This window comes from Vanacampus margaritifer, chromosome 20 (assembly GCF_051991255.1).
Source record: "Vanacampus margaritifer isolate UIUO_Vmar chromosome 20, RoL_Vmar_1.0, whole genome shotgun sequence".
Classification (NCBI taxonomy): Eukaryota; Metazoa; Chordata; class Actinopteri; order Syngnathiformes; family Syngnathidae; genus Vanacampus; species Vanacampus margaritifer.
The window spans coordinates 739929-767823 of NC_135451.1; positions in this window are offsets into that span (position 1 = coordinate 739929).

Here is a 27895-nt window from a genome sequence, read left to right on the forward strand (position 1 = left end):
CTGAAGATGATTCCAGCATTAATTTCATTGTGCTTATGCTCATTTTGAAGATTTTGACATTTTCACCTTAAGTGTACAATCAGGGGCTGAAAACGCGTTCAAAGCAATAAAAAGTTCATTTTGGCTGTCACAACTAAACTAAACGTTGTAGACTCAAAAATTTTGCTGTATTTGGTGTATTCTAGCATCCTGAAGATGATTCCAGCATTAATTTCATTGTGCTTATGCTCATTTTGAAGATTTTGCCATTTTCACCTAAAGTGTACAATCAGGGGCTGAAAACGCGTTCAAAGCAATAAAAAGATCATTTTGGCTGTCACAACTAAACTAAACGTTGTAGACTCAAAAATTTTGCTGTATTTGGTGTATTCTAGCATCCTGAAGATGATTCCAGCATTAATTTCATTGTGCTTATGCTCATTTTTAAGATTTTTACATTTTCACCTAAAGTGCACAATCAGGCTGAAAACGCATTTAAAGCAATAAAAAGTTCATTTTGGCTCTCACACCTAAACTAAACGTTGTAAACTCAAAATTTTGGCTGTATTTAGTGTATTCTAGCATCCTGAAGATGATTCCAGCATTAATTTCATTGTGCTTATGCTCATTTTTAAGATTTTGACATTTTCACCTTAAGTGTACAATCAGGTGCTGAAAACGCGTTTAAAGCAATAAAAAGTTCATTTTGGCTCTCACACCTAAACTAAACGTTGTAGACTCAAAATTGTTGCTGTATTTAGTGTATTCTAGCATCCTGAAGATGATTCCAGCATTAATTTCATTGTGCTTATGCTCATTTTTAAGATTTTGACATTTTCACCTAAAGTGCACAATCAGGCTGAAAACCTATTTAAAGCAATAAAAAGTTCATTTTGGCTCTCACACCTAAACTAAACGTTGTAGACTCAAAATTTTTGCTGTATTTAGTGTATTCTAGCATCCTGAAGATGATTCCAGCATTAATTTCATTGTGCTTATGCTCATTTTGAAGATTTTGACATTTTAACATTAAGTGTACAATCTGGGGCTGAAAACGCGTTTAAAGCAATAAAAAGTTCATTTTGGCTCTCACACCTAAACTAAACGTTGTAGACTCAAAATTTTTGCTGTATTTGGTGTATTCTAGCATCCTGAAGATACCAGCATTAATTTCATTGTGCTTATGCTCATTTTTAAGATTTTGACATTTTCACCTAAAGTGCACAATCAGGCTGAAAACGCATTTAAAGCAATAAAAAGTTCATTTTGGCTCTCACACCTAAACTAAACTTTGTAGACTCAAAATTTTGGCTGTATTTATTGTATTCTAGAATCCTGAAGATGATTCCAGCATTAATTTCATTGTGCTTATGCTCATTTTTAAGATTTTGACATTTTCACCTTAAGTGTACAATCAGGTGCTGAAAACGCGTTTAAAGCAATAAAAAGTTCATTTTGGCTCTCACACCTAAACTAAACGTTGTAGACTCAAAATTTTTGCTGTATTTAGTATTCTAGCATCCTGAAGATTATTCCAGCATTAATTTCATTGTGCTTATGCTCATTTTGAAGATTTTGACATTTTCACCTTAAGTGTACAATCAGGGGCTGAAAACGCGTTTAAAGCAATAAAAAGTTCATTTTGGCTCTCACACCTAAAATAAACGTTGTAGACTCAAAATTTTTGCTGTATTTAGTGTATTCTAGCATCCTGAAGATGATTCCAGCATTAATTTCACTGTGCTTATGCTCATTTTTAAGATTTTGACATTTTCACCTAAAGGGTACAATCTGGCTGAAAACGCATATAAAGCAACAAAAAGTTCATTTTGGCACTCACACCTAAACTAAACGTTGTAGACTCAAAATTTTTGCTGTATTTAGTGTATTCTAGCATCTTGAAGATGATTCCAGCATTAATTTCATTGTGCTTATGCTCATTTTGAAGATTTTGACATTTTCACCTAAAGTGCACAATCAGGCTGAAAACGCATTTAAAGCAATAAAAAGTTCATTTTGGCTCTCACACCTAAAATAAACGTTGTAGACTCAAAATTTTTGCTGTACTTAGTGTATTCTAGCATCCTGAAGATGATTCCAGCATTAATTTCATTGTGCTTATGCTAATTTTTAAGATTTTGACATTTTCACCTAAAGTGCACAATCAGGCTGAAAACGCATTTAAAGCAATAAAAAGTTCATTTTGGCTCCCACACCTAAACTAAACGTTGTAGACTCAAAATTTTTGCTGTATTTAGTGTATTCTAGCATCCTGAAGATGATTCCAGCATTAATTTCATTGTGCTTATGCTCATTTTGAAGATTTTGACATTTTCACCTTACGTGTACAATCAGGGGCTTAAAACGCGTTTAAAGCAATAAAAAGTTAATTTTGGCTCTCACACCTAAACTATACGTTGTAGACTCAAAATTTTTGCTGTATTTAGTGTATTCTAGCATCTTGAAGATGATTCCAGCATTAATTTCATTGTGCGTATGCTCATTTTGAAGATTTTGACATTTTCACCTAAAGTGCACAATCAGGCTGAAAACGCATTTAAAGCCATAAAAAGTTCATTTTGGCTCTCACACCTAAACTAAAGGTTGTAGACTCAAATTTTTTGCTGTATTTAGTGTATTCTAGCATCCTGAAGATGATTCCAGCATTAATTTCATTGTGCTTATGCTCATTTTGAAGATTTTGACATTTTCACCTTAAGTGTACAATCAGGGGCTGAAAACGCGTTTAAAGCAATAAAAAGTTCATTTTGGCTCTCACACCTAAACTAAACGTTGTAGACTCAAAATTTTTGCTGTATTTAGTGTATTCTAGCATCCTGAAGATGATCCCAGCATTAATTTCATTGTGCTTATGCTCATTTGGAAGATTTTGACATTTTCACCTAAAGTGCACAATCAGGCTGAAAACGCATTTAAAGCAATAAAAAGTTCATTTTGGCTCTCACACCTAAACTAAACGTTGTAGACTCAAAATTTTTAATGTATTTAGTGTATTTTATCATCCTGAAGATGATTCCAGCATTAATTTCATTGTGCTTATGCTCATTTTTAAGATTTTGACATTTTCACCTAAAGTGCACAATCAGGCTGAAAACGCATTTAAAGCAATAAAAAGTTCATTTTGGCTCTCACACCTAAACTAAACGTTGTAGACTCAAAATTTTTGCTGTATTTAGTGTATTTTATCATCCTGAAGATGATTCCAGCATTAATTTCACTGTGCTTATGCTCATTTTTAAGATTTTGACATTTTCACCTAAAGTGCACAATCAGGCTGAAAACGCATTTAAAGCAATAAAAAGTTCATTTTGGCTCTCACACCTAAACTAAACGTTGTAGACTCAAAATTTTTGCTGTATTTAGTGTATTCTAGCATCCTGAAGATGATTCCAGCATTAATTTCATTGTGCTTATGCTCATTTTTAAGATTTTGACATTTTCACCTAAAGTGCACAATCAGGCTGAAAACGCATTTAAAGCAATAAAAAGTTCATTTTGGCTCTCACACCTAAACTAAACGTTGTAGACTCAAAATTTTTGCTGTGTTTAGTGTATTCTAGCATCCTGAAGATGATTCCAGCATTAATTTCATTGTGCTTTTTCTCATTTTGAAGATTTTGACATTTTCACCTTACGTGTACAATCAGGGGCTGAAAACGCGTTTAAAGCAATAAAAAGTTCATTTTGGCTCTCACACCTAAACTAAACGTTGAATACTCAAAATTTTTGATGTATTTAGTGTATTCTAGCATCCTGAAGATGATTACTGCATTAATTTCATCGTGCTTATGCTCATTTTGAAGATTTTGACATTTTCACCTAAAGTGCACAATCAGGCTGAAAACGCATTTAAAGCAATAAAAAGTTCATTTTGGCTCTCACACCTAAAATAAACGTTGTAGACTCAAAATTTTTGCTGTATTTAGTGTATTCTAGCATCCTGAAGATGATTCCAGCATTAATTTCATTGTGCTTATGCTCATTTTGAAGATTTTGACATTTTCACCTTAAGTGTACAATCAGGGGCTGAAAACGCGTTCAAAGCAATAAAAAGTTCATTTTGGCTGTCACAACTAAACTAAACGTTGTAGACTCAAAAATTTTGCTGTATTTGGTGTATTCTAGCATCCTGAAGATGATTCCAGCATTAATTTCATTGTGCTTATGCTCATTTTGAAGATTTTGCCATTTTCACCTAAAGTGTACAATCAGGGGCTGAAAACGCGTTCAAAGCAATAAAAAGATCATTTTGGCTGTCACAACTAAACTAAACGTTGTAGACTCAAAAATTTTGCTGTATTTGGTGTATTCTAGCATCCTGAAGATGATTCCAGCATTAATTTCATTGTGCTTATGCTCATTTTTAAGATTTTTACATTTTCACCTAAAGTGCACAATCAGGCTGAAAACGCATTTAAAGCAATAAAAAGTTCATTTTGGCTCTCACACCTAAACTAAACGTTGTAAACTCAAAATTTTGGCTGTATTTAGTGTATTCTAGCATCCTGAAGATGATTCCAGCATTAATTTCATTGTGCTTATGCTCATTTTTAAGATTTTGACATTTTCACCTTAAGTGTACAATCAGGTGCTGAAAACGCGTTTAAAGCAATAAAAAGTTCATTTTGGCTCTCACACCTAAACTAAACGTTGTAGACTCAAAATTTTTGCTGTATTTAGTGTATTCTAGCATCCTGAAGATGATTGCAGCATTAATTTCATTGTGCTTATGCTAATTTTTAAGATTTTGACATTTTCACCTAAAGTGCACAATCAGGCTGAAAACGCATTTAAAGCAATAAAAAGTTCATTTTGGCTCTCACACCTAAACAAAACGTTGTAGACTCAAAATTTTTGCTGTATTTAGTGTATTCTAGCATCCTGAAGATTCCAGCATTAATTTCATTGTGCTTTATGCTCATTTTTAAGATTTTGACGTTTTCACCTAAAGTGCACAATCTGGCTGAAAACGCATTTAAAGCCATAAAAAGTTCATTTTGTCTCTCACACCTGAACTAAACGTTGTAGACTCAAAATTTTTGCTGTATTTGGTGTATTCTAGCATCCTGAAGATGATTCCAGCATTAATTTCATTGTGCTTATGCTCATTTTGAAGATTTTGACATTTTCACCTAAAGTGCACAATCAGGCTGAAAACGCATTTAAAGCAATAAAAAGTTCATTTTGGCTCTCACACCTAAACTAAACGTTGTAGACTCAAAATTGTTGCTGTATTTAGTGTATTCTATCATCCTGAAGATTATTCCAGCATTAATTTCATTGTGCTTATGCTCATTTTGAAGATTTTGACATTTTCACCTTAAGTGTACAATCAGGGGCTGAAAACGCGTTTAAAGCAATAAAAAGTTCATTTTGGCTCTCACACCTAAACTAAACGTTGTAGACTCAAAATTTTTGCTGTATTTAGTGTAATCTAGCATCCTGAAGATGATCCCAGCATTAATTTCATTGTGCTTATGCTCATTTTGAAGATTTTGACATTTTCACCTAAAGTGCACAATCAGGCTGAAAACGCATTTAAAGCAATAAAAAGTTCATTTTGGCTCTCACACCTAAACTAAACGTTGTAGACTCAAAATTTTTGCTGTATTTAGTGTATTTTATCATCCTGAAGATGATTCCAGCATTAATTTCATTGTGCTTATGCTCATTTTTAAGATTTTGACATTTTCACCTAAAGTGCACAATCAGGCTGAAAACGCATTTAAAGCAATAAAAAGTTCATTTTGGCTCTCACACCTAAACTAAACGTTGTAGACTCAAAATTTTTGCTGTATTTAGTGTATTCTAGCATCCTGAAGATGATTCCAGCATTAATTTCATTGTGCTTATGCTCATTTTGAATATTTTGACATTTTCACCTAAAGTGCACAATCAGGCTGAAAACGCATTTAAAGCAATAAAAAGTTCATTTTGGCTCCCACACCTAAACTGAACGTTGTAGACTCAACATTTTTGCTGTATTTAGTGTATTTTAGCATCCTGAAGATGATTCCAGCATTAATTTCATTGTGCTTATGCTCATTTTGAAAATTTTGACATTTTCACCTAAAGTGCACAATCAGGCTGAAAACGCATTTAAAGCCATAAAAAGTTCATTTTGGCTGTCACAACTAAACTAAACGTTGTAGACTCAAAAATTTTGCTGTATTTGGTGTATTCTAGCATCCTGAAGATGATTCCAGCATTAATTTCATTGTGCTTATGCTCATTTTGAAGATTTTGACATTTTCACCTAAAGTGCACAATCAGGCTGAAAACGCATTTAAGCAATAAAAAGTTCATTTTGGCTCTCACACCTAAACTAAACGTTGTAGACTCAAAATTTTTGCTGTATTTAGTATTCTAGCATCCTGAAGATTATTCCAGCATTAATTTCATTGTGCTTATGCTCATTTTGAAGATTTTGACATTTTCACCTTAAGTGTACAATCAGGGGCTGAAAACGCGTTTAAAGCAATAAAAAGTTCATTTTGGCTCTCACACCTAAAATAAACGTTGTAGACTCAAAATTTTTGCTGTATTTAGTGTATTCTAGCATCCTGAAGATGATTCCAGCATTAATTTCATTGTGCTTATGCTCATTTTTAAGATTTTGACATTTTCACCTAAAGTGCACAATCAGGCTGAAAACGCATTTAAAGCAATAAAAAGTTCATTTTGGCTCTCACACCTAAACTAAACGTTGTAAACTCAAAATTTTGGCTGTATTTAGTGTATTCTAGCATCCTGAAGATGATTCCAGCATTAATTTCATTGTGCTTATGCTCATTTTTAAGATTTTGACATTTTCACCTTAAGTGTACAATCAGGTGCTGAAAACGCGTTTAAAGCAATAAAAAGTTCATTTTGGCTCTCACACCTAAACTAAACGTTGTAGACTCAAAATTTTTGCTGTATTTAGTGTATTCTAGCATCCTGAAGATGATTGCAGCATTAATTTCATTGTGCTTATGCTAATTTTTAAGATTTTGACATTTTCACCTAAAGTGCACAATCAGGCTGAAAACGCATTTAAAGCAATAAAAAGTTCATTTTGGCTCTCACACCTAAAATAAACGTTGTAGACTCAAAATTTTTGCTGTATTTAGTGTATTCTAGCATCCTGAAGATGATTCCAGCATTAATTTCATTGTGCTTATGCTCATTTTTAAGATTTTGACATTTTCACCTAAAGTGCACAATCAGGCTGAAAACGCATTTAAAGCAATAAAAAGTTCATTTTGGCTCTCACACCTAAACTAAACGTTGTAAACTCAAAATTTTGGCTGTATTTAGTGTATTCTAGCATCCTGAAGATGATTCCAGCATTAATTTCATTGTGCTTATGCTCATTTTTAAGATTTTGACATTTTCACCTTAAGTGTACAATCAGGTGCTGAAAACGCGTTTAAAGCAATAAAAAGTTCATTTTGGCTCTCACACCTAAACTAAACGTTGTAGACTCAAAATTTTTGCTGTATTTAGTGTATTCTAGCATCCTGAAGATGATTGCAGCATTAATTTCATTGTGCTTATGCTAATTTTTAAGATTTTGACATTTTCACCTAAAGTGCACAATCAGGCTGAAAACGCATTTAAAGCAATAAAAAGTTCATTTTGGCTCTCACACCTAAACAAAACGTTGTAGACTCAAAATTTTTGCTGTATTTAGTGTATTCTAGCATCCTGAAGATTCCAGCATTAATTTCATTGTGCTTATGCTCATTTTTAAGATTTTGACGTTTTCACCTAAAGTCCACAATCTGGCTGAAAACGCATTTAAAGCAATAAAAAGTTCATTTTGGCACTTACACCTAAACTAAACGTTGTAGACTCAAAATTCTTGCTGTATTTAGTGTATTCTAGCATCTTGAAGATGATTCCAGCATTAATTTCATTGTGCTTATGCTCATTTTGAAGATTTTGACATTTTCACCTAAAGTGCACAATCAGGCTGAAAACGCATTTAAAGCCATAAAAAGTTCATTTTGTCTCTCACACCTGAACTAAACGTTGTAGACTCAAAATTTTTGCTGTATTTGGTGTATTCTAGCATCCTGAAGATGATTCCAGCATTAATTTCATTGTGCTTATGCTCATTTTGAAGATTTTGACATTTTCACCTAAAGTGCACAATCAGGCTAAAAACGCATTTAAAGCAATAAAAAGTTCATTTTGGCTCTCACACCTAAACTAAACGTTGTAGACTCAAAATTGTTGCTGTATTTAGTGTATTCTATCATCCTGAAGATTATTCCAGCATTAATTTCATTGTGCTTATGCTCATTTTTAAGATTTTGACATTTTCACCTAAAGTGCACAATCAGGCTGAAAACGCATTTAAAGCAATAAAAAGTTCATTTTGGCTCTCACACCTAAACTAAACGTTGTAGACTCAAAATTTTGGCTGTATTTAGTGTATTCTAGCATCCTGAAGATGATTCCAGCATTAATTTCATTGTGCTTATGCTCATTTTGAAGATTTTGACATTTTCACCTTAAGTGTACAATCAGGGGCTGAAAACGCGTTTAAAGCAATAAAAAGTTCATTTTGGCTCTCACACCTAAACTAAACGTTGTAGACTCAAAATTTTTGCTGTATTTGGTGTATTCTAGCATCCTGAAGATACCAGCATTAATTTCATTGTGCTTATGCTCATTTTTAAGATTTTGACATTTTCACCTAAAGTGCACAATCAGGCTGAAAACGCATTTAAAGCAATAAAAAGTTCATTTTGGCTCTCACACCTAAACTAAACTTTGTAGACTCAAAATTTTGGCTGTATTTATTGTATTCTAGAATCCTGAAGATGATTCCAGCATTAATTTCATTGTGCTTATGCTCATTTTTAAGATTTTGACATTTTCACCTTAAGTGTACAATCAGGTGCTGAAAACGCGTTTAAAGCAATAAAAAGTTCATTTTGGCTCTCACACCTAAACTAAACGTTGTAGACTCAAAATTTTTGCTGTATTTAGTATTCTAGCATCCTGAAGATTATTCCAGCATTAATTTCATTGTGCTTATGCTCATTTTGAAGATTTTGACATTTTCACCTTAAGTGTACAATCAGGGGCTGAAAACGCGTTTAAAGCAATAAAAAGTTCATTTTGGCTCTCACACCTAAAATAAACGTTGTAGACTCAAAATTTTTGCTGTATTTAGTGTATTCTAGCATCCTGAAGATGATTCCAGCATTAATTTCACTGTGCTTATGCTCATTTTTAAGATTTTGACATTTTCACCTAAAGGGTACAATCTGGCTGAAAACGCATATAAAGCAACAAAAAGTTCATTTTGGCACTCACACCTAAACTAAACGTTGTAGACTCAAAATTTTTGCTGTATTTAGTGTATTCTAGCATCTTGAAGATGATTCCAGCATTAATTTCATTGTGCTTATGCTCATTTTGAAGATTTTGACATTTTCACCTAAAGTGCACAATCAGGCTGAAAACGCATTTAAAGCAATAAAAAGTTCATTTTGGCTCTCACACCTAAAATAAACGTTGTAGACTCAAAATTTTTGCTGTACTTAGTGTATTCTAGCATCCTGAAGATGATTCCAGCATTAATTTCATTGTGCTTATGCTAATTTTTAAGATTTTGACATTTTCACCTAAAGTGCACAATCAGGCTGAAAACGCATTTAAAGCAATAAAAAGTTCATTTTGGCTCCCACACCTAAACTAAACGTTGTAGACTCAAAATTTTTGCTGTATTTAGTGTATTCTAGCATCCTGAAGATGATTCCAGCATTAATTTCATTGTGCTTATGCTCATTTTTAAGATTTTGACATTTTCACCTTAAGTGTACAATCAGGTGCTGAAAACGCGTTTAAAGCAATAAAAAGTTCATTTTGGCTCTCACACCTAAACTAAACGTTGTAGACTCAAAATTTTTGCTGTATTTAGTATTCTAGCATCCTGAAGATTATTCCAGCATTAATTTCATTGTGCTTATGCTCATTTTGAAGATTTTGACATTTTCACCTTAAGTGTACAATCAGGGGCTGAAAACGCGTTTAAAGCAATAAAAAGTTCATTTTGGCTCTCACACCTAAAATAAACGTTGTAGACTCAAAATTTTTGCTGTATTTAGTGTATTCTAGCATCCTGAAGATGATTCCAGCATTAATTTCACTGTGCTTATGCTCATTTTTAAGATTTTGACATTTTCACCTAAAGGGTACAATCTGGCTGAAAACGCATATAAAGCAACAAAAAGTTCATTTTGGCACTCACACCTAAACTAAACGTTGTAGACTCAAAATTTTTGCTGTATTTAGTGTATTCTAGCATCTTGAAGATGATTCCAGCATTAATTTCATTGTGCTTATGCTCATTTTGAAGATTTTGACATTTTCACCTAAAGTGCACAATCAGGCTGAAAACGCATTTAAAGCAATAAAAAGTTCATTTTGGCTCTCACACCTAAAATAAACGTTGTAGACTCAAAATTTTTGCTGTACTTAGTGTATTCTAGCATCCTGAAGATGATTCCAGCATTAATTTCATTGTGCTTATGCTAATTTTTAAGATTTTGACATTTTCACCTAAAGTGCACAATCAGGCTGAAAACGCATTTAAAGCAATAAAAAGTTCATTTTGGCTCCCACACCTAAACTAAACGTTGTAGACTCAAAATTTTTGCTGTATTTAGTGTATTCTAGCATCCTGAAGATGATTCCAGCATTAATTTCATTGTGCTTATGCTCATTTTGAAGATTTTGACATTTTCACCTTACGTGTACAATCAGGGGCTTAAAACGCGTTTAAAGCAATAAAAAGTTAATTTTGGCTCTCACACCTAAACTATACGTTGTAGACTCAAAATTTTTGCTGTATTTAGTGTATTCTAGCATCTTGAAGATGATTCCAGCATTAATTTCATTGTGCGTATGCTCATTTTGAAGATTTTGACATTTTCACCTAAAGTGCACAATCAGGCTGAAAACGCATTTAAAGCCATAAAAAGTTCATTTTGGCTCTCACACCTAAACTAAACGTTGTAGACTCAAATTTTTTGCTGTATTTAGTGTATTCTAGCATCCTGAAGATGATTCCAGCATTTATTTCATTGTGCTTATGCTCATTTTGAAGATTTTGACATTTTCACCTTAAGTGTACAATCAGGGGCTGAAAACGCGTTTAAAGCAATAAAAAGTTCATTTTGGCTCTCACACCTAAACTAAACGTTGTAGACTCAAAATTTTTGCTGTATTTAGTGTATTCTAGCATCCTGAAGATGATCCCAGCATTAATTTCATTGTGCTTATGCTCATTTGGAAGATTTTGACATTTTCACCTAAAGTGCACAATCAGGCTGAAAACGCATTTAAAGCAATAAAAAGTTCATTTTGGCTCTCACACCTAAACTAAACGTTGTAGACTCAAAATTTTTGCTGTATTTAGTGTATTTTATCATCCTGAAGATGATTCCAGCATTAATTTCATTGTGCTTATGCTCATTTTTAAGATTTTGACATTTTCACCTAAAGTGCACAATCAGGCTGAAAACGCATTTAAAGCAATAAAAAGTTCATTTTGGCTCTCACACCTAAACTAAACGTTGTAGACTCAAAATTTTTGCTGTATTTAGTGTATTTTATCATCCTGAAGATGATTCCAGCATTAATTTCACTGTGCTTATGCTCATTTTTAAGATTTTGACATTTTCACCTAAAGTGCACAATCAGGCTGAAAACGCATTTAAAGCAATAAAAAGTTCATTTTGGCTCTCACACCTAAACTAAACGTTGTAGACTCAAAATTTTTGCTGTATTTAGTGTATTCTAGCATCCTGAAGATGATTCCAGCATTAATTTCATTGTGCTTATGCTCATTTTTAAGATTTTGACATTTTCACCTAAAGTGCACAATCAGGCTGAAAACGCATTTAAAGCAATAAAAAGTTCATTTTGGCTCTCACACCTAAACTAAACGTTGTAGACTCAAAATTTTGGCTGTATTTAGTGTATTCTAGCATCCTGAAGATGATTCCAGCATTAATTTCATTGTGCTTATGCTCATTTTTAAGATTTTGACATTTTCACCTTAAGTGTACAATCAGGTGCTGAAAACGCGTTTAAAGCAATAAAAAGTTCATTTTGGCTCTCACACCTAAACTAAACGTTGTAGACTCAAAATTTTTGCTGTATTTAGTGTATTCTAGCATTCTGAAGATGATTGCAGCATTAATTTCATTGTGCTTATGCTCATTTTTTAAGATTTTGACATTTTCACCTAAAGTGCACAATCAGGCTGAAAACGCATTTAAAGCAATAAAAAGTTCATTTTGGCTCTCACACCTAAACTAAACGTTGTAGACTCAAAATTTTTGCTGTGTTTAGTGTATTCTAGCATCCTGAAGATGATTCCAGCATTAATTTCATTGTGCTTATTCTCATTTTGAAGATTTTGACATTTTCACCTTACGTGTACAATCAGGGGCTGAAAACGCGTTTAAAGCAATAAAAAGTTCATTTTGGCTCTCACACCTAAACTAAACGTTGTAGACTCAAAATTTTTGCTGTATTTAGTGTATTCTAGCATCCTGAAGATGATTGCAGCATTAATTTCATTGTGCTTATGCTCATTTTTAAGATTTTGACATTTTCACCTAAAGTGCACAATCAGGCTGAAAACGCATTTAAAGCAATAAAAAGTTCATTTTGGCTCTCACACCTAAACTAAACGTTGTAGACTCAAAATTTTTGCTGTGTTTAGTGTATTCTAGCATCCTGAAGATGATTCCAGCATTAATTTCATTGTGCTTATTCTCATTTTGAAGATTTTGACATTTTCACCTTACGTGTACAATCAGGGGCTGAAAACGCGTTTAAAGCAATAAAAAGTTCATTTTGGCTCTCACACCTAAACTAAACGTTGTAGACTCAAAATTTTTGCTGTATTTAGTGTATTCTAGCATCCTGAAGATTCCAGCATTAATTTCATTGTGCTTATGCTCATTTTTAAGATTTTGACATTTTCACCTAAAGTGCACAATCAGGCTGAAAACGCATTTAAAGCAATAAAAAGTTCATTTTGGCTCTCACACCTAAACTAAACTTTGTAGACTCAAAATTTTGGCTGTATTTAGTGTATTCTAGCATCCTGAAGATGATTCCAGCATTAATTTCATTGTGCTTATGCTCATTTTTAAGATTTTGACATTTTCACCTTAAGTGTACAATCAGGTGCTGAAAACGCGTTTAAAGCAATAAAAAGTTCATTTTGGCTCTCACACCTAAACTAAACGTTGTAGACTCAAAATTTTTGCTGTATTTAGTATTCTAGCATCCTGAAGATTATTCCAGCATTAATTTCACTGTGCTTATGCTCATTTTGAAGATTTTGACATTTTCACCTTAAGTGTACAATCAGGGGCTGAAAACGCGTTTAAAGCAATAAAAAGTTCATTTTGGCTCTCACACCTAAAATAAACGTTGTAGACTCAAAATTTTTGCTGTATTTAGTTTATTCTAGCATCCTGAAGATGATTCCAGCATTAATTTCACTGTGCTTATGCTCATTTTTAAGATTTTGACATTTTCACCTAAAGTGCACAATCAGGCTGAAAACGCATTTAAAGCAATAAAAAGTTCATTTTGGCTCTCACACCTAAACTAAACGTTGTAGACTCAAAATTTTTGCTGTATTTAGTGTATTTTATCATCCTGAAGATGATTCCAGCATTAATTTCATTGTGCTTATGCTCATTTTTAAGATTTTGACATTTTCACCTAAAGTGCACAATCAGGCTGAAAACGCATTTAAAGCAATAAAAAGTTCATTTTGGCTCTCACACCTAAACTAAACGTTGTAGACTCAAAATTTTTGCTGTATTTAGTGTATTCTAGCATCCTGAAGATGATTCCAGCATTAATTTCATTGTGCTTATGCTCATTTTTAAGATTTTGACATTTTCACCTAAAGTGCACAATCAGGCTGAAAACGCATTTAAAGCAATAAAAAGTTCATTTTGGCTCTCACACCTAAACTAAACGTTGTAGACTCAAAATTTTGGCTGTATTTAGTGTATTCTAGCATCCTGAAGATGACTCCAGCATTAATTTCATTGTGCTTATGCTCATTTTTAAGATTTTGACATTTTCACCTTAAGTGTACAATCAGGTGCTGAAAACGCGTTTAAAGCAATAAAAAGTTCATTTTGGCTCTCACACCTAAACTAAACGTTGTAGACTCAAAATTTTTGCTGTATTTAGTGTATTCTAGCATCCTGAAGATGATTGCAGCATTAATTTCATTGTGCTTATGCTCATTTTTAAGATTTTGACATTTTCACCTAAAGTGCACAATCAGGCTGAAAACGCATTTAAAGCAATAAAAAGTTCATTTTGGCTCTCACACCTAAACTAAACGTTGTAGACTCAAAATTTTTGCTGTGTTTAGTGTATTCTAGCATCCTGAAGATGATTCCAGCATTAATTTCATTGTGCTTATTCTCATTTTGAAGATTTTGACATTTTCACCTTACGTGTACAATCAGGGGCTGAAAACGCGTTTAAAGCAATAAAAAGTTCATTTTGGCTCTCACACCTAAACTAAACGTTGTAGACTCAAAATTTTTGCTGTATTTAGTGTATTCTAGCATCCTGAAGATGATTCCAGCATTAATTTCATTGTGCTTATGCTCATTTTTAAGATTTTGACATTTTCACCTAAAGGGTACAATCTGGCTGAAAACGCATATAAAGCAATGTTGGGTCTGATATTACAGATCCCCTTAGTTACTGACCGTGCACCAAGGAAAAAGGAGGCAGAAGCTGTTGCTTTGTTTTATTGCAACCGCGGCTGGGAGAGGAGAGGAGACGCAAGACCCTAACTCACGTTCGGCTCCTTCCGACTCTCTCTCCTCCCCCGGCCACCTCGTCGCTTTTATTACAGTTAAGTTTCAGTTTCGTTTCATACGTCATGGAAAAATACAAAACATTAGAGAAAGTTGAGCGGCGCCTCTAAACGACAGTTGATAATATAAAAACACAAAAATATATACAGGATATTCTTTAAAATACACATAATGTTAAGACTACTGTTTTAAGCAACTTCACATTCCCTCCTGTTGTGGATTTAAAAGGATATCAGTAAATACTAAAACAATTAAGTTTTCTCAGTATTACTTCATTAATAGATTCACAACATTTGAACCATTCTCAGGAAATGGCGAAAACCCTTAACTTAAAGGGAAAAATTCCATAACTCCCCCACCGCACGGTGACGAGAACCTCTTGGTCTGAGAATGGAACTGAATTTGAAGTTAGGAAAACACAATAAGATGAGGGTCACACTTTTGTGTCGGTCTCCACAGTGTCAACATAATCCTCTACGCGTAGTAAGTTATATTGATACATCTGGGCCACGAACATACGGGCGACTAATCTCTTAGACATTGGGACAATACAGCAAGAACAAATAACACATAATAAGATAAACATTATAATGATCAAAGTCCAAACAATGTCTGAAAAAGGGTCATCTTCTCCTTTGTTTCTTCTTCTTTTTGACAAGAATCCGGGGGTAATCCCTTATCTGAGTTCGGTGACCTTTTTGCAGTGACTCTGGTGGATCCACGTCTCTCTCTCAGCGATTTTGAGAGCGGTGGGTGTGGTCAGGAGAACAACGAATGGGCCGTCCCAGCGTGGGCTCGACCATGTTTTCCTTTTTATCACCTTCACCAACACCAGGTCACCCGGGGTCACCGTTTCCTGTGCAGGAGGAAGAGAGGTAGAGGGCAGATCATTTGCTCTTGACACAGTCCGTTCTTTAAACAAGTCACATAACCATTTAGTCAGTGGATCTGCCTCTCCTGTTTTGTCTGACCATGGCTGATTTTCCCATAAGGGGAGCACAAAGGGTCTGCCTGTTACTGCCTCAAAGGGCGTGATCCCTTGTGGGTTTGGCGTTATTCTCATGTAAGTTTTTACTAGAGATAAACACTCAGGCCATGGTTTTTTGGTTTCTTCCATGGTCTTTTTGAGTCTTAGTTTAATAGTACCGTTGGTCCGTTCAACTAAGCCTGCGCTCTGTGGGTGATATGCACAATGATTTTTTAGGGTGATCCCTAAGTGAACGGCCATATTGTCAACGATGGTATTTACAAAATGGCTACCGTTATCACTCCACAAGACTCGTGGAATGCCATGTTCTGGTATTATGTGTTTACAAATAGCTTTAGCTACTGTGAGGGCGTTTGGATGTTTTGAAGGAACAAGTTCAACCCATTTAGTTAGTGAGTCTACTAACACTAAACAGTACTTGTGCTGACCACTTCTGTGTAGTTCAATAAAGTCCATGTGTTAAACTTTAAATGGGTAGGAGCCCACTGGGCATTTCCCTCTCTGTGGTCTTAAGTTTCCCTGAGCATTGTGACGACAACACACCATACATGACCTACAAAAAGTTTTAAAATAGGTTTGTAAGCCCTGTGGTATTGTCATTGTCTGTTCTACCATAGATACCATCCCTCCTGTTGAGACATGGGACTTGCCATGACTCAATGTGGCTACTGCGTGGAACAGACTGCGGGGGATGACTGGTCGGTCTTCTTTGTGGTAGAGGCCTTCTGGGGTGAGTTCAATGTTCATCATTTTCCATAGTGTTTTTTCTTTGTCTGGAGCGTTGTTTTGCATGTCAATTAGTACTTGTTTTGGAATGTTGTTGTGTTTTTGTGTTTCTTTGTGGTTGGCGAGCATGACGATCTTTGTTTTGTCTTGGCCTGCTTGTTTGGCTGCCAAATCTGCTTTTGCATTTCCTACAGAAACGGCGTCTTTTGCTGAGGTGTGAGCTTTGCATTTGCATACTGCTATTTTGGAGGGTAGCAGTACAGCGGCCAAAAGGTCAGTGAGTAATTTGGCGTGTTGAACAGGTTTTCCTGTTGATGTTTTCATTCCTCGTCGAGCCCACATGGCGGCAAAGATGTGCAATGTCGAGTGGGCATATTGGCTGTTGGTCCAAATTGTTACTGCTTTGTCTTTGAATAATTTACATGCTTCTGTTAGCGCGATGAGTTCTGCTGCTTGTGCTGACAGATTTCCTATTAATCGTCCGCTCTTCAGTGTCTTTTGTTGTGTGACCACTGCATAGCCTGTGTTGGTGTTGCCTAGTTCATCTTTGCTTGAGGAACCATCTACAAACACTGCTTCTCCTTCTTGTAAGGGTGTGTCTAACAAATCTCTTCTTGGTTTGCAGATTTCCTCGGTGGCTTCTGTGCAACTGTGTGGTGTCCCATCTGTCTCCACTGGGAGGAGACTTGCAGGATTGAGAGTGCTGCATCTCTTAATGGTAAGATGGGGTTGGGACAACAGTACAGCTGTTAGGCCAAGATGTCTTGCTGGTGAGAGAAATGACATCTTTGTTTGAGTCAAAAGAACATCTACTGAGTGTGTTACTAGTAGAGTGGTGGGATGGAACAACACCAATTCGGCGGATGCTTGGACAGCCATTGCTGCGGCACACACTGCTTGGACACACTGGGGCAGGGCTCTGGCGACAGCATCAAGTTTCTTTGAGTAGTAGGCCACTGGTCACATTTGTGTACCATGTTGTTGGAGTAGGACGGATGTCATGAATCCGTCTTTGCAGTCCACTGTTTGGGTAAACAGTTTCTTGTAGTCGGGTAGGCCCAAAGGGCCTGTGCTTGTGATGGTCTGTTTTATCTGATTGAACTTGTCATTAGCTATTTTCGTCCATGTGATGGGATCGGCCAGGGCGATGTCTTCTTGGTAAATTAAATCCACCAGTGGTTGCGTTATTTCGGCGAAGTCCAGAACCCATAGACGGCAAAAGTTCACTAGGCCTAGGAAGGCCATCATCTGTCTTTTGGTCTTTGGTTTGGGGGCATCAAGGATAGCTTGTTTCCGATCAGAGGTTAGTTTTCTTCCTTCTGCCGATATGATGTGACCTAAGAAAACTACTTCGGTCTGAGTCCACTGTAGTTTGGTCAGTGAGGCTTTGTTTCCTGTCTTTGCCAGGTGTTGACACAGTTTCACTGCTTCTTCTTGATTTTCTTCTTTGGTTGGACTGGCGATGAGAATGTCATCTACGTAAATCAAGATTTGAGTGGTTTCACTGTGTTCATGGAGGCTCAGACAGTTGTTGATTTCTTGAGAGAAAATGGTGGGGCTCTCTGCATAGCCTTGGGGTAGTCTCGTATAGGTGTACTTCTTTTGATTAAAGGTGAAACCAAACCAATGACGGGCGGACTCGTGCAATGGGATGGAAAAGAAGGCGTTGCTTAGATCAATTACTGTGAACCATTTCTGTTCTGGCTTCAGCGCATTGAGTAGAGTGTGGGGGTCGGGGACGCAGGGGGCTCTCTGTTTTACTGCCTGATTTACGGCTCTTAAGTCGTGGACCATTCGCCAGGTCGTGGTGTCTGCTTTCTTTACTGGAAAGATTGGAGTGTTACAAGTTACCTTGGGGGCTTCTATGAGCACTCCAGCTTTTACCATGTTCATGATTACTGGTGTGATTCCTTCTTTGGCATCAGGTTTGAGTGGGTATTGATTGATTCGTGGGCGATAGTTTGTTCTTGGTTCAATTGTTACTTCTGTGGCTGTGGTCATTAGGCCCACATCGGTTTTTGACGCTGACCACAGCTGAGGTGGTATTTGATCCATGGCGTCTTTTAGTGCCAGGATCGTGGTTTCCTCCGGATGTCATGTACTTAGGTGGGTGCTGGGGACAAATGTTGTCACCCAGTTTAGTTTTTTCCTCCAGACCACGTTTCCTGATGACATGATGCGTTTAAATCTTCCATCTTGACATGGGGTCCACGGAAGTCGTTGTTCGGACCATGTTACATCTCTTATTTTTGATCCTATGTCTTTCCATCTCCAGCCTGTTGGTTTTGCCAGTGAAATGTGGAAGGGAATGCCAACGCCTTCATATGTGGTTAATGCATATATGTAATCTGGAAAGATTACTGTGGCTGCCATCCATCCTGCCTGTTCGTCCCAAATTAGGTCCTTTATTTGGGCCCGCATGGTTGTCAATCGGGACCATTGATCAAAGAAGTCTCTGTCCTCTTTGTTCGGGGCGAAGCGGATGGTGGAGTGAAGTGGGTACGTGGTTTGGGGCACCCAATTTGAATTTGGTAGGATTTGTTCTGGCATCTGTTGCAGATTGTTTGTTACTGATATTGGAACTTTTTGGATCGGATCCAGACTGTAGAATGGGCGTGGTTTGTCTTTTCCTTCTAGTACTAACATCTGCATTGGTGTTTCTTGTCCTCTTTTTGTCACGACCATGCTGGAGCCTTCGACCATTAATACAAGGCTCATGGCTTTTATCAAATCTCGTCCGATGAGGTTTTCAGGACAACGAGGCACGTAAACGAAAGTTTGATCTGGGTATTCTGTTCCGTCTTCATCAATAATGGTCAGTGGTTCGGTAAAGTAATGGATGGCTGGTCTACCTCCCACTCCTATGACCATTATTGTGCTTTTTGACAATTTGACACCTGTTGGTAGATCAGTGATCACGGAGGATTGTGCTCCTGAATCCACAATGAATTTCAATGTTGTCGTAAATGGCCCTAAGCCTAGTTTTCTTAGATCAATAGAGGACATCTGGCTAAACAGGACTGTCAGGTCAAGCACCTCGACGATCGTTCTGGTGTCATCAGGGTTTTCATCACTTGACCTTTCCTGCTCGCGTCATTCGGTTGGATCCCAGTGGTCAGATTTTGGGGTCTCAATTTTTTGTTTGGAGCGGCAATCTCGGGCAAAGTGGCCGTACTTGCCACAATTGTAGCACACATCCTGTCTGGTGGCTGGTCGGCCTCTTCCTCTTCCGCGTCCACGTCCTCTACCCCGATTGGGTTGGTTTTGGTAGTAAATTGGTCCAGAAGGTGGAGGAGAGGCATGTTGAAAAAATGTGTGCATGGCATTGAAGACTGATGATTGCGCTTTTTGTCTTTTTAGGTCTTCAGCGTGTGAGGCCCAAGCTACGAGATCATTCACCGGGGCAGTTCTCCAGGTGTGGTAATGTTTCTTGATAAAATTGACTGTACCGTCCACTAGTCCATCCAGGAATGTTGCCCGCAGTAATGTTTGGTATGTGCTTTGTGCCTCAGTGCTTTCTTCGATGCCACCATGTAGTTTCAGTACGTCTTGGAGGCGGTCCACATATTTTTGTGCGCTTTCTTCAGGTTCTTGGCGGCATTGGCGGACTTTAGTTAAATCAGGTGGTTTCTTGAACACTGCGATGGCTCTTTCTAAAAGAGTATTTAGGGCGTTGTCTAGTTCTTGGCCTGGTTGGTAGACTTGGCCTCGTTGGTTGGCTGGAGCAAAGGCTCCTTGGAATCTTCCAACTCGATGTCCTGCGGTCAGACGTAGGACGCTTAGTAATTCATTGCCATTGAGGTGATAGGATCCATGTAGTTCTCTAATTGCAGCTGCCCATTTTTCAACGTTGTCTTCAATGGGAGGAACTGATGCGCATGCGGCTACTTTTTCTTCTTCGGTCCATGGGCGATAGAGCAGCAAGGTCTGTGGATGAGCAGGTTGACCAGGATTTGGCATTCCATAAGCTGGGTTGGCTACAGCTACCATGGGATATGCTGCCACCTGCTGAATGTCTGGGTATAATTTTGTTGTTGCAGCCAGGACGTCTGCTGTTGGTTTGTTTGATCTTGTACGGCTTCCAATAGGAGGGGAGGCTCCGTCCCCAAAACTCGTGGAGGTGGAATTTGGGGAGGAGGTAGACGGGGTAGGCGGTTCCCGCTGTTGGTTGACGTTTACTTCCTCTTCTGGATCATTTTGCTGTCGCACTTCAGCCGGTGCATTTCCGTTGTCTCTTCGTCTGGCGCCGGTTTCTTCCGTTGGTCTTATCTTCATCTGATACATTTTTCTTTCTGTCTTTTCCTTTTTTCTTTTCTCACTTTCCAAAATGCTTTCTGCCCTCATTTTACACTGTTTTATCCACACTTCAACAGCACGTAGTTGTGCTTCCAATTTTTCTACATTCTTTCCCTTTTTAATCTTCTTTGCTCTTTTCTCCACTAAACTTTTCTTAACTTCCTCTTTGTTCCTGACATCTCTCAAAGACGGGTTAAAATCATACTTGGTCACCCAGGATTCCAGATACTTGCACGCATTAGCGTCAAAGCTTGCAATAAATTTAACATCCTGGTGTTGTTCTATTTCTTTTCTCAATGACTGGCCCATTGTATCTATTGCCGAGCGGGCAGCAGTTACTCCCTTTTTTCCTTATCTCATAAACACGCACAAAATACACACACACAAAAAAACACACGCACACAAACACACACACACAAAAACTCACACACAAATACACACACACAAAAACTCACACACAAACACACACACTTAGTCTTTTCTGTGGTGCACCACTTTCTAATTTAAAACCATGATTTGTGTTTTAGGCGATTATTTTTAATCGCAGTCAGTTCTGTTCTGACCTAATAAATCTTAGTTATATTGAACACAGATATTTTGGTAACTAATGAGTGGGGAGGTGTAAATTATTACGTATTTACGGCAACGTTTAATTTCCTCTACCCGGGCACCCGAAAACGACACTTTTTTTTAACAAGTTAAAAACTAGTCAATAAAAGTATTTTGGATCTCATCTAATAAAACCGTGATCCCTTTGATGCCCGGATCATGTATACCATGGGTTTTTTTTCTCTTCTTCACGGGCCAACGCCCAAGCGCTTCTCTTTTACTCCCCACTTTTCTATTTTTCTCTTACTTCTTCAGTATATTTAGTGTTCCTTTTTCAAACTTCTGTGTAAATCGTGATAATTAAACAGCATAATACCTGTTAGTCCTCGGTGCCGGTCTGGTTCGCAGGACCCGGTGTCCGGGCGAACGGCCGTGGCCGGAGCGACGAGACCCGTCACGCAAGGGGAGACGCTGTCGACAGATTCTCGGTGTCCTCGGTTCGGCGGCGGTCGTCCGTCCAGATGCAGGTCCCAGGTTTCGGCACCAATTAAATGTTGGGTCTGATATTACAGATCCCCTTAGTTACTGACCGTGCACCAAGGAAAAAGGAGGCAGAAGCTGTTGCTTTGTTTTATTGCAACCGCGGCTGGGAGAGGAGAGGAGACGCAAGACCCTAACTCACGTTCGGCTCCTTCCGACTCTCTCTCCTCCCCCGGCCACCTCGTCGCTTTTATTACAGTTAAGTTTCAGTTTCGTTTCATACGTCATGGAAAAATACAAAACATTAGAGAAAGTTGAGCGGCGCCTCTAAACGACAGTTGATAATATAAAAACACAAAAATATATACAGGATATTCTTTAAAATACACATAATGTTAAGACTACTGTTTTAAGCAACTTCACAAGCAATAAAAAGTTCATTTTGGCACTCACACCTAAACTAAACGTTGTAGACTCAAGATTTTTGCTGTATTTAGTGTATTCTAGCATCTTGAAGATGATTCCAGCATTAATTTCATTGTGCTTATGCTCATTTTGAAGATTTTGACATTTTCACCTAAAGTGCATAATCAGGCTGAAAACGCATTTAAAGCAATAAAAAGTTCATTTTGGCTCTCACACCTAAAATAAACGTTGTAGACTCAAAATTTTTGCTGTACTTAGTGTATTCTAGCATCCTGAAGATGATTCCAGCATTAATTTCATTGTGCTTATGCTCATTTTGAAGATTTTGACATTTTCACCTTAAGTGTACAATCAGGGGCTGAAAACGCGTTTAAAGCAATAAAAAGTTCATTTTGGCTCTCACACCTAAACTAAACGTTGTAGACTCAAAATTTTTGCTGTATTTAGTGTATTCTAGCATCCTGAAGATTCCAGCATTAATTTCATTGTGCTTATGCTCATTTTTAAGATTTTGACATTTTCACCTAAAGTGCACAATCAGGCTGAAAACGCATTTAAAGCAATAAAAAGTTCATTTTGGCTCTCACACCTAAACTAAACTTTGTAGACTCAAAATTTTGGCTGTATTTAGTGTATTCTAGCATCCTGAAGATGATTCCAGCATTAATTTCATTGTGCTTATGCTCATTTTTAAGATTTTGACATTTTCACCTTAAGTGTACAATCAGGTGCTGAAAACGCGTTTAAAGCAATAAAAAGTTCATTTTGGCTCTCACACCTAAACTAAACGTTGTAGACTCAAAATTTTTGCTGTATTTAGTATTCTAGCATCCTGAAGATTATTCCAGCATTAATTTCATTGTGCTTATGCTCATTTTGAAGATTTTGACATTTTCACCTTAAGTGTACAATCAGGGGCTGAAAACGCGTTTAAAGCAATAAAAAGTTCATTTTGGCTCTCACACCTAAAATAAACGTTGTAGACTCAAAATTTTTGCTGTATTTAGTGTATTCTAGCATCCTGAAGATGATTCCAGCATTAATTTCACTGTGCTTATGCTCATTTTTAAGATTTTGACATTTTCACCTAAAGGGTACAATCTGGCTGAAAACGCATATAAAGCAACAAAAAGTTCATTTTGGCACTCACACCTAAACTAAACGTTGTAGACTCAAAATTTTTGCTGTATTTAGTGTATTCTAGCATCTTGAAGATGATCCCAGCATTAATTTCATTGTGCTTATGCTCATTTTGAAGATTTTGACATTTTCACCTAAAGTGCACAATCAGGCTGAAAACGCATTTAAAGCAATAAAAAGTTCATTTTGGCTCTCACACCTAAACTAAACTTTGTAGACTCAAAATTTTGGCTGTATTTAGTGTATTCTAGCATCCTGAAGATGATTCCAGCATTAATTTCATTGTGCTTATGCTCATTTTTAAGATTTTGACATTTTCACCTTAAGTGTACAATCAGGTGCTGAAAACGCGTTTAAAGCAATAAAAAGTTCATTTTGGCTCTCACACCTAAACTAAACGTTGTAGACTCAAAATTTTTGCTGTATTTAGTATTCTAGCATCCTGAAGATTATTCCAGCATTAATTTCATTGTGCTTATGCTCATTTTGAAGATTTTGACATTTTCACCTTAAGTGTACAATCAGGGGCTGAAAACGCGTTTAAAGCAATAAAAAGTTCATTTTGGCTCTCACACCTAAAATAAACGTTGTAGACTCAAAATTTTTGCTGTATTTAGTGTATTCTAGCATCCTGAAGATGATTCCAGCATTAATTTCACTGTGCTTATGCTCATTTTTAAGATTTTGACATTTTCACCTAAAGGGTACAATCTGGCTGAAAACGCATATAAAGCAACAAAAAGTTCATTTTGGCACTCACACCTAAACTAAACGTTGTAGACTCAAAATTTTTGCTGTATTTAGTGTATTCTAGCATCTTGAAGATGATTCCAGCATTAATTTCATTGTGCTTATGCTCATTTTGAAGATTTTGACATTTTCACCTAAAGTGCATAATCAGGCTGAAAACGCATTTAAAGCAATAAAAAGTTCATTTTGGCTCTCACACCTAAAATAAACGTTGTAGACTCAAAAATTTTGCTGTACTTAGTGTATTCTAGCATCCTGAAGATGATTCCAGCATTAATTTCATTGTGCTTATGCTCATTTTTGAAGATTTTGACATTTTCACCTTAAGTGTACAATCAGGGGCTGAAAACGCATTTAAAGCAATAAAAAGTTCATTTTGGCTCTCACACCTAAACTAAACGTTGTAGACTCAAAATTTTTGCTGTATTTAGTGTATTCTAGCATCCTGAAGATGATTCCAGCATTAATTTCATCGTGCTTATGCTCATTTTTAAGATTTTGACATTTTCACCTAAAGTGCACAATCAGGCTGAAAACGCATTTAAAGCAATAAAAAGTTCATTTTGGCTCCCACACCTAAACTAAACGTTGTAGACTCAAAATTTTTGCTGTATTTAGTGTATTCTAGCATCCTGAAGATGATTCCAGCATTAATTCCATTGTGCTTATGCTCATTTTGAAGATTTTGACATTTTCACCTTACGTGTACAATCAGGGACTTAAAACGCGTTTAAAGCAATAAAAAGTTAATTTTGGCTCTCACACCTAAACTATACGTTGTAGACTCAAAATTTTTGCTGTATTTAGTGTATTCTAGCATCTTGAAGATGATTCCAGCATTAATTTCATTGTGCGTATGCTCATTTTGAAGATTTTGACATTTTCACCTAAAGTGCACAATCAGGCTGAAAACGCATTTAAAGCCATAAAAAGTTCATTTTGGCTCTCACACCTAAACTAAACGTTGTAGACTCAAAATTTTTTGCTGTATTTAGTGTATTCTAGCATCCTGAAGATGATTCCAGCATTAATTTCATTGTGCTTATGCTCATTTGAAGATTTTGACATTTTCACCTTACGTGTACAATCAGGGGCTGAAAACGCGTTTAAAGCAATAAAAAGTTCATTTTGGCTCTCACACCTAAACTAAACGTTGTAGACTCAAAATTTTTGCTGTATTTAGTGTATTCTAGCATCCTGAAGATGATTACTGCATTAATTTCATCGTGCTTATGCTCATTTTGAAGATTTTGACATTTTCACCTAAAGTGCACAATCAGGCTGAAAACGCATTTAAAGCAATAAAAAGTTCATTTTGGCTCTCACACCTAAACTAAACGTTGTAGACTCAAAATTTTTGCTGTATTTAGTGTATTTTATCATCCTGAAGATGATTCCAGCATTAATTTCATTGTGCTTATGCTCATTTTTAAGATTTTGACATTTTCACCTAAAGTGCACAATCAGGCTGAAAACGCATTTAAAGCAATAAAAAGTTCATTTTGGCTCTCACACCTAAACTAAACGTTGTAGACTCAAAATTTTTGCTGTATTTAGTGTATTCTAGCATCCTGAAGATGATTCCAGCATTAATTTCATTGTGCTTATGCTCATTTTGAATATTTTGACATTTTCACCTAAAGTGCACAATCAGGCTGAAAACGCATTTAAAGCAATAAAAAGTTCATTTTGGCTCTCACACCTAAACTGAACGTTGTAGACTCAACATTTTTGCTGTATTTAGTGTATTTTAGCATCCTGAAGATGATTCCAGCATTAATTTCATTGTGCTTATGCTCATTTTGAAGATTTTGACATTTTCACCTTAAGTGTACAATCAGGGGCTGAAAACGCGTTTAAAGCAATAAAAAGTTCATTTTGGCTATCACACCTAAACTAAACGTTGAATACTCAAAATTTTTGTTGTATTTAGTGTATTCTAGCATCCTGAAGATGATTACTGCATTAATTTCATCGTGCTTATGCTCATTTTTAAGATTTTGACATTTTCACCTAAAGGGTACAATCTGGCTGAAAACGCATATAAAGCAATAAAAAGTTCATTTTGGCACTCACACCTAAACTAAACGTTGTAGACTCAAAATTTTTGCTGTATTTAGTGTATTCTAGCATCTTGAAGATGATTCCAGCATTAATTTCATTGTGCTTATGCTCATTTTGAAGATTTTGACATTTTCACCTAAAGTGCACAATCAGGCTGAAAACGCTTTTAAAGCAATAAAAAGTTGATTTTGGCTCTCACACCTAAAATAAACGTTGTAGACTCAAAATTTTTGCTGTACTTAGTGTATTCTAGCATCCTGAAGATGATTCCAGCATTAATTTCATTGTGCTTATGCTCATTTTTGAAGATTTTGACATTTTCACCTTAAGTGTACAATCAGGGGCTGAAAACGCATTTAAAGCAATAAAAAGTTCATTTTGGCTCTCACACCTAAACTGAACGTTGTAGACTCAACATTTTTGCTGTATTTAGTGTATTTTAGCATCCTGAAGATGATTCCAGCATTAATTTCATTGTGCTTATGCTCATTTTGAAGATTTTGACATTTTCACCTTAAGTGTACAATCAGGGGCTGAAAACGCGTTTAAAGCAATAAAAAGTTCATTTTGGCTATCACACCTAAACTAAACGTTGAATACTCAAAATTTTTGTTGTATTTAGTGTATTCTAGCATCCTGAAGATGATTACTGCATTAATTTCATCGTGCTTATGCTCATTTTGAAGATTTTGACATTTTCACCTAAAGTGCACAATCAGGCTGAAAACGCATTTAAAGCAATAAAAAGTTCATTTTGGCTCTCACACCTAAAATAAACGTTGTAGACTCAAAATTTTTGCTGTATTTAGTGTATTCTAGCATCCTGAAGATGATTCCAGCATTAATTTCATTGTGCTTATGCTCATTTTTGAAGATTTTGACATTTTCACCTAAAGTGCACAATCAGGCTGAAAACGCATTTAAAGCAATAAAAAGTTCATTTTGGCTCTCACACCTAAACTAAACGTTGTAGACTCAAAATTTTTGCTGTATTTAGTGTATTCTAGCATCCTGAAGATGATTCCAGCATTAATTTCATTGTGCTTATGCTCATTTTTAAGATTTTGACATTTTCACCTTAAGTGTACAATCAGGTGCTGAAAACGCGTTTAAAGCAATAAAAAGTTCATTTTGGCTCTCACACCTAAACTAAACGTTGTAGACTCAAAATTTTTGCTGTATTTAGTGTATTCTAGCATCCTGAAGATGATTGCAGCATTAATTTCATTGTGCTTATGCTCATTTTTAAGATTTTGACATTTTCACCTAAAGTGCACAATCAGGCTGAAAACGCATTTAAAGCAATAAAAAGTTCATTTTGGCTCTCACACCTAAACTAAACGTTGTAGACTCAAAATTTTTGCTGTGTTTAGTGTATTCTAGCATCCTGAAGATGATTCCAGCATTAATTTCATTGTGCTTATTCTCATTTTGAAGATTTTGACATTTTCACCTTACGTGTACAATCAGGGGCTGAAAACGCGTTTAAAGCAATAAAAAGTTCATTTTGGCTCTCACACCTAAACTAAACGTTGTAGACTCAAAATTTTTGCTGTATTTAGTGTATTCTAGCATCCTGAAGATGATTCCAGCATTAATT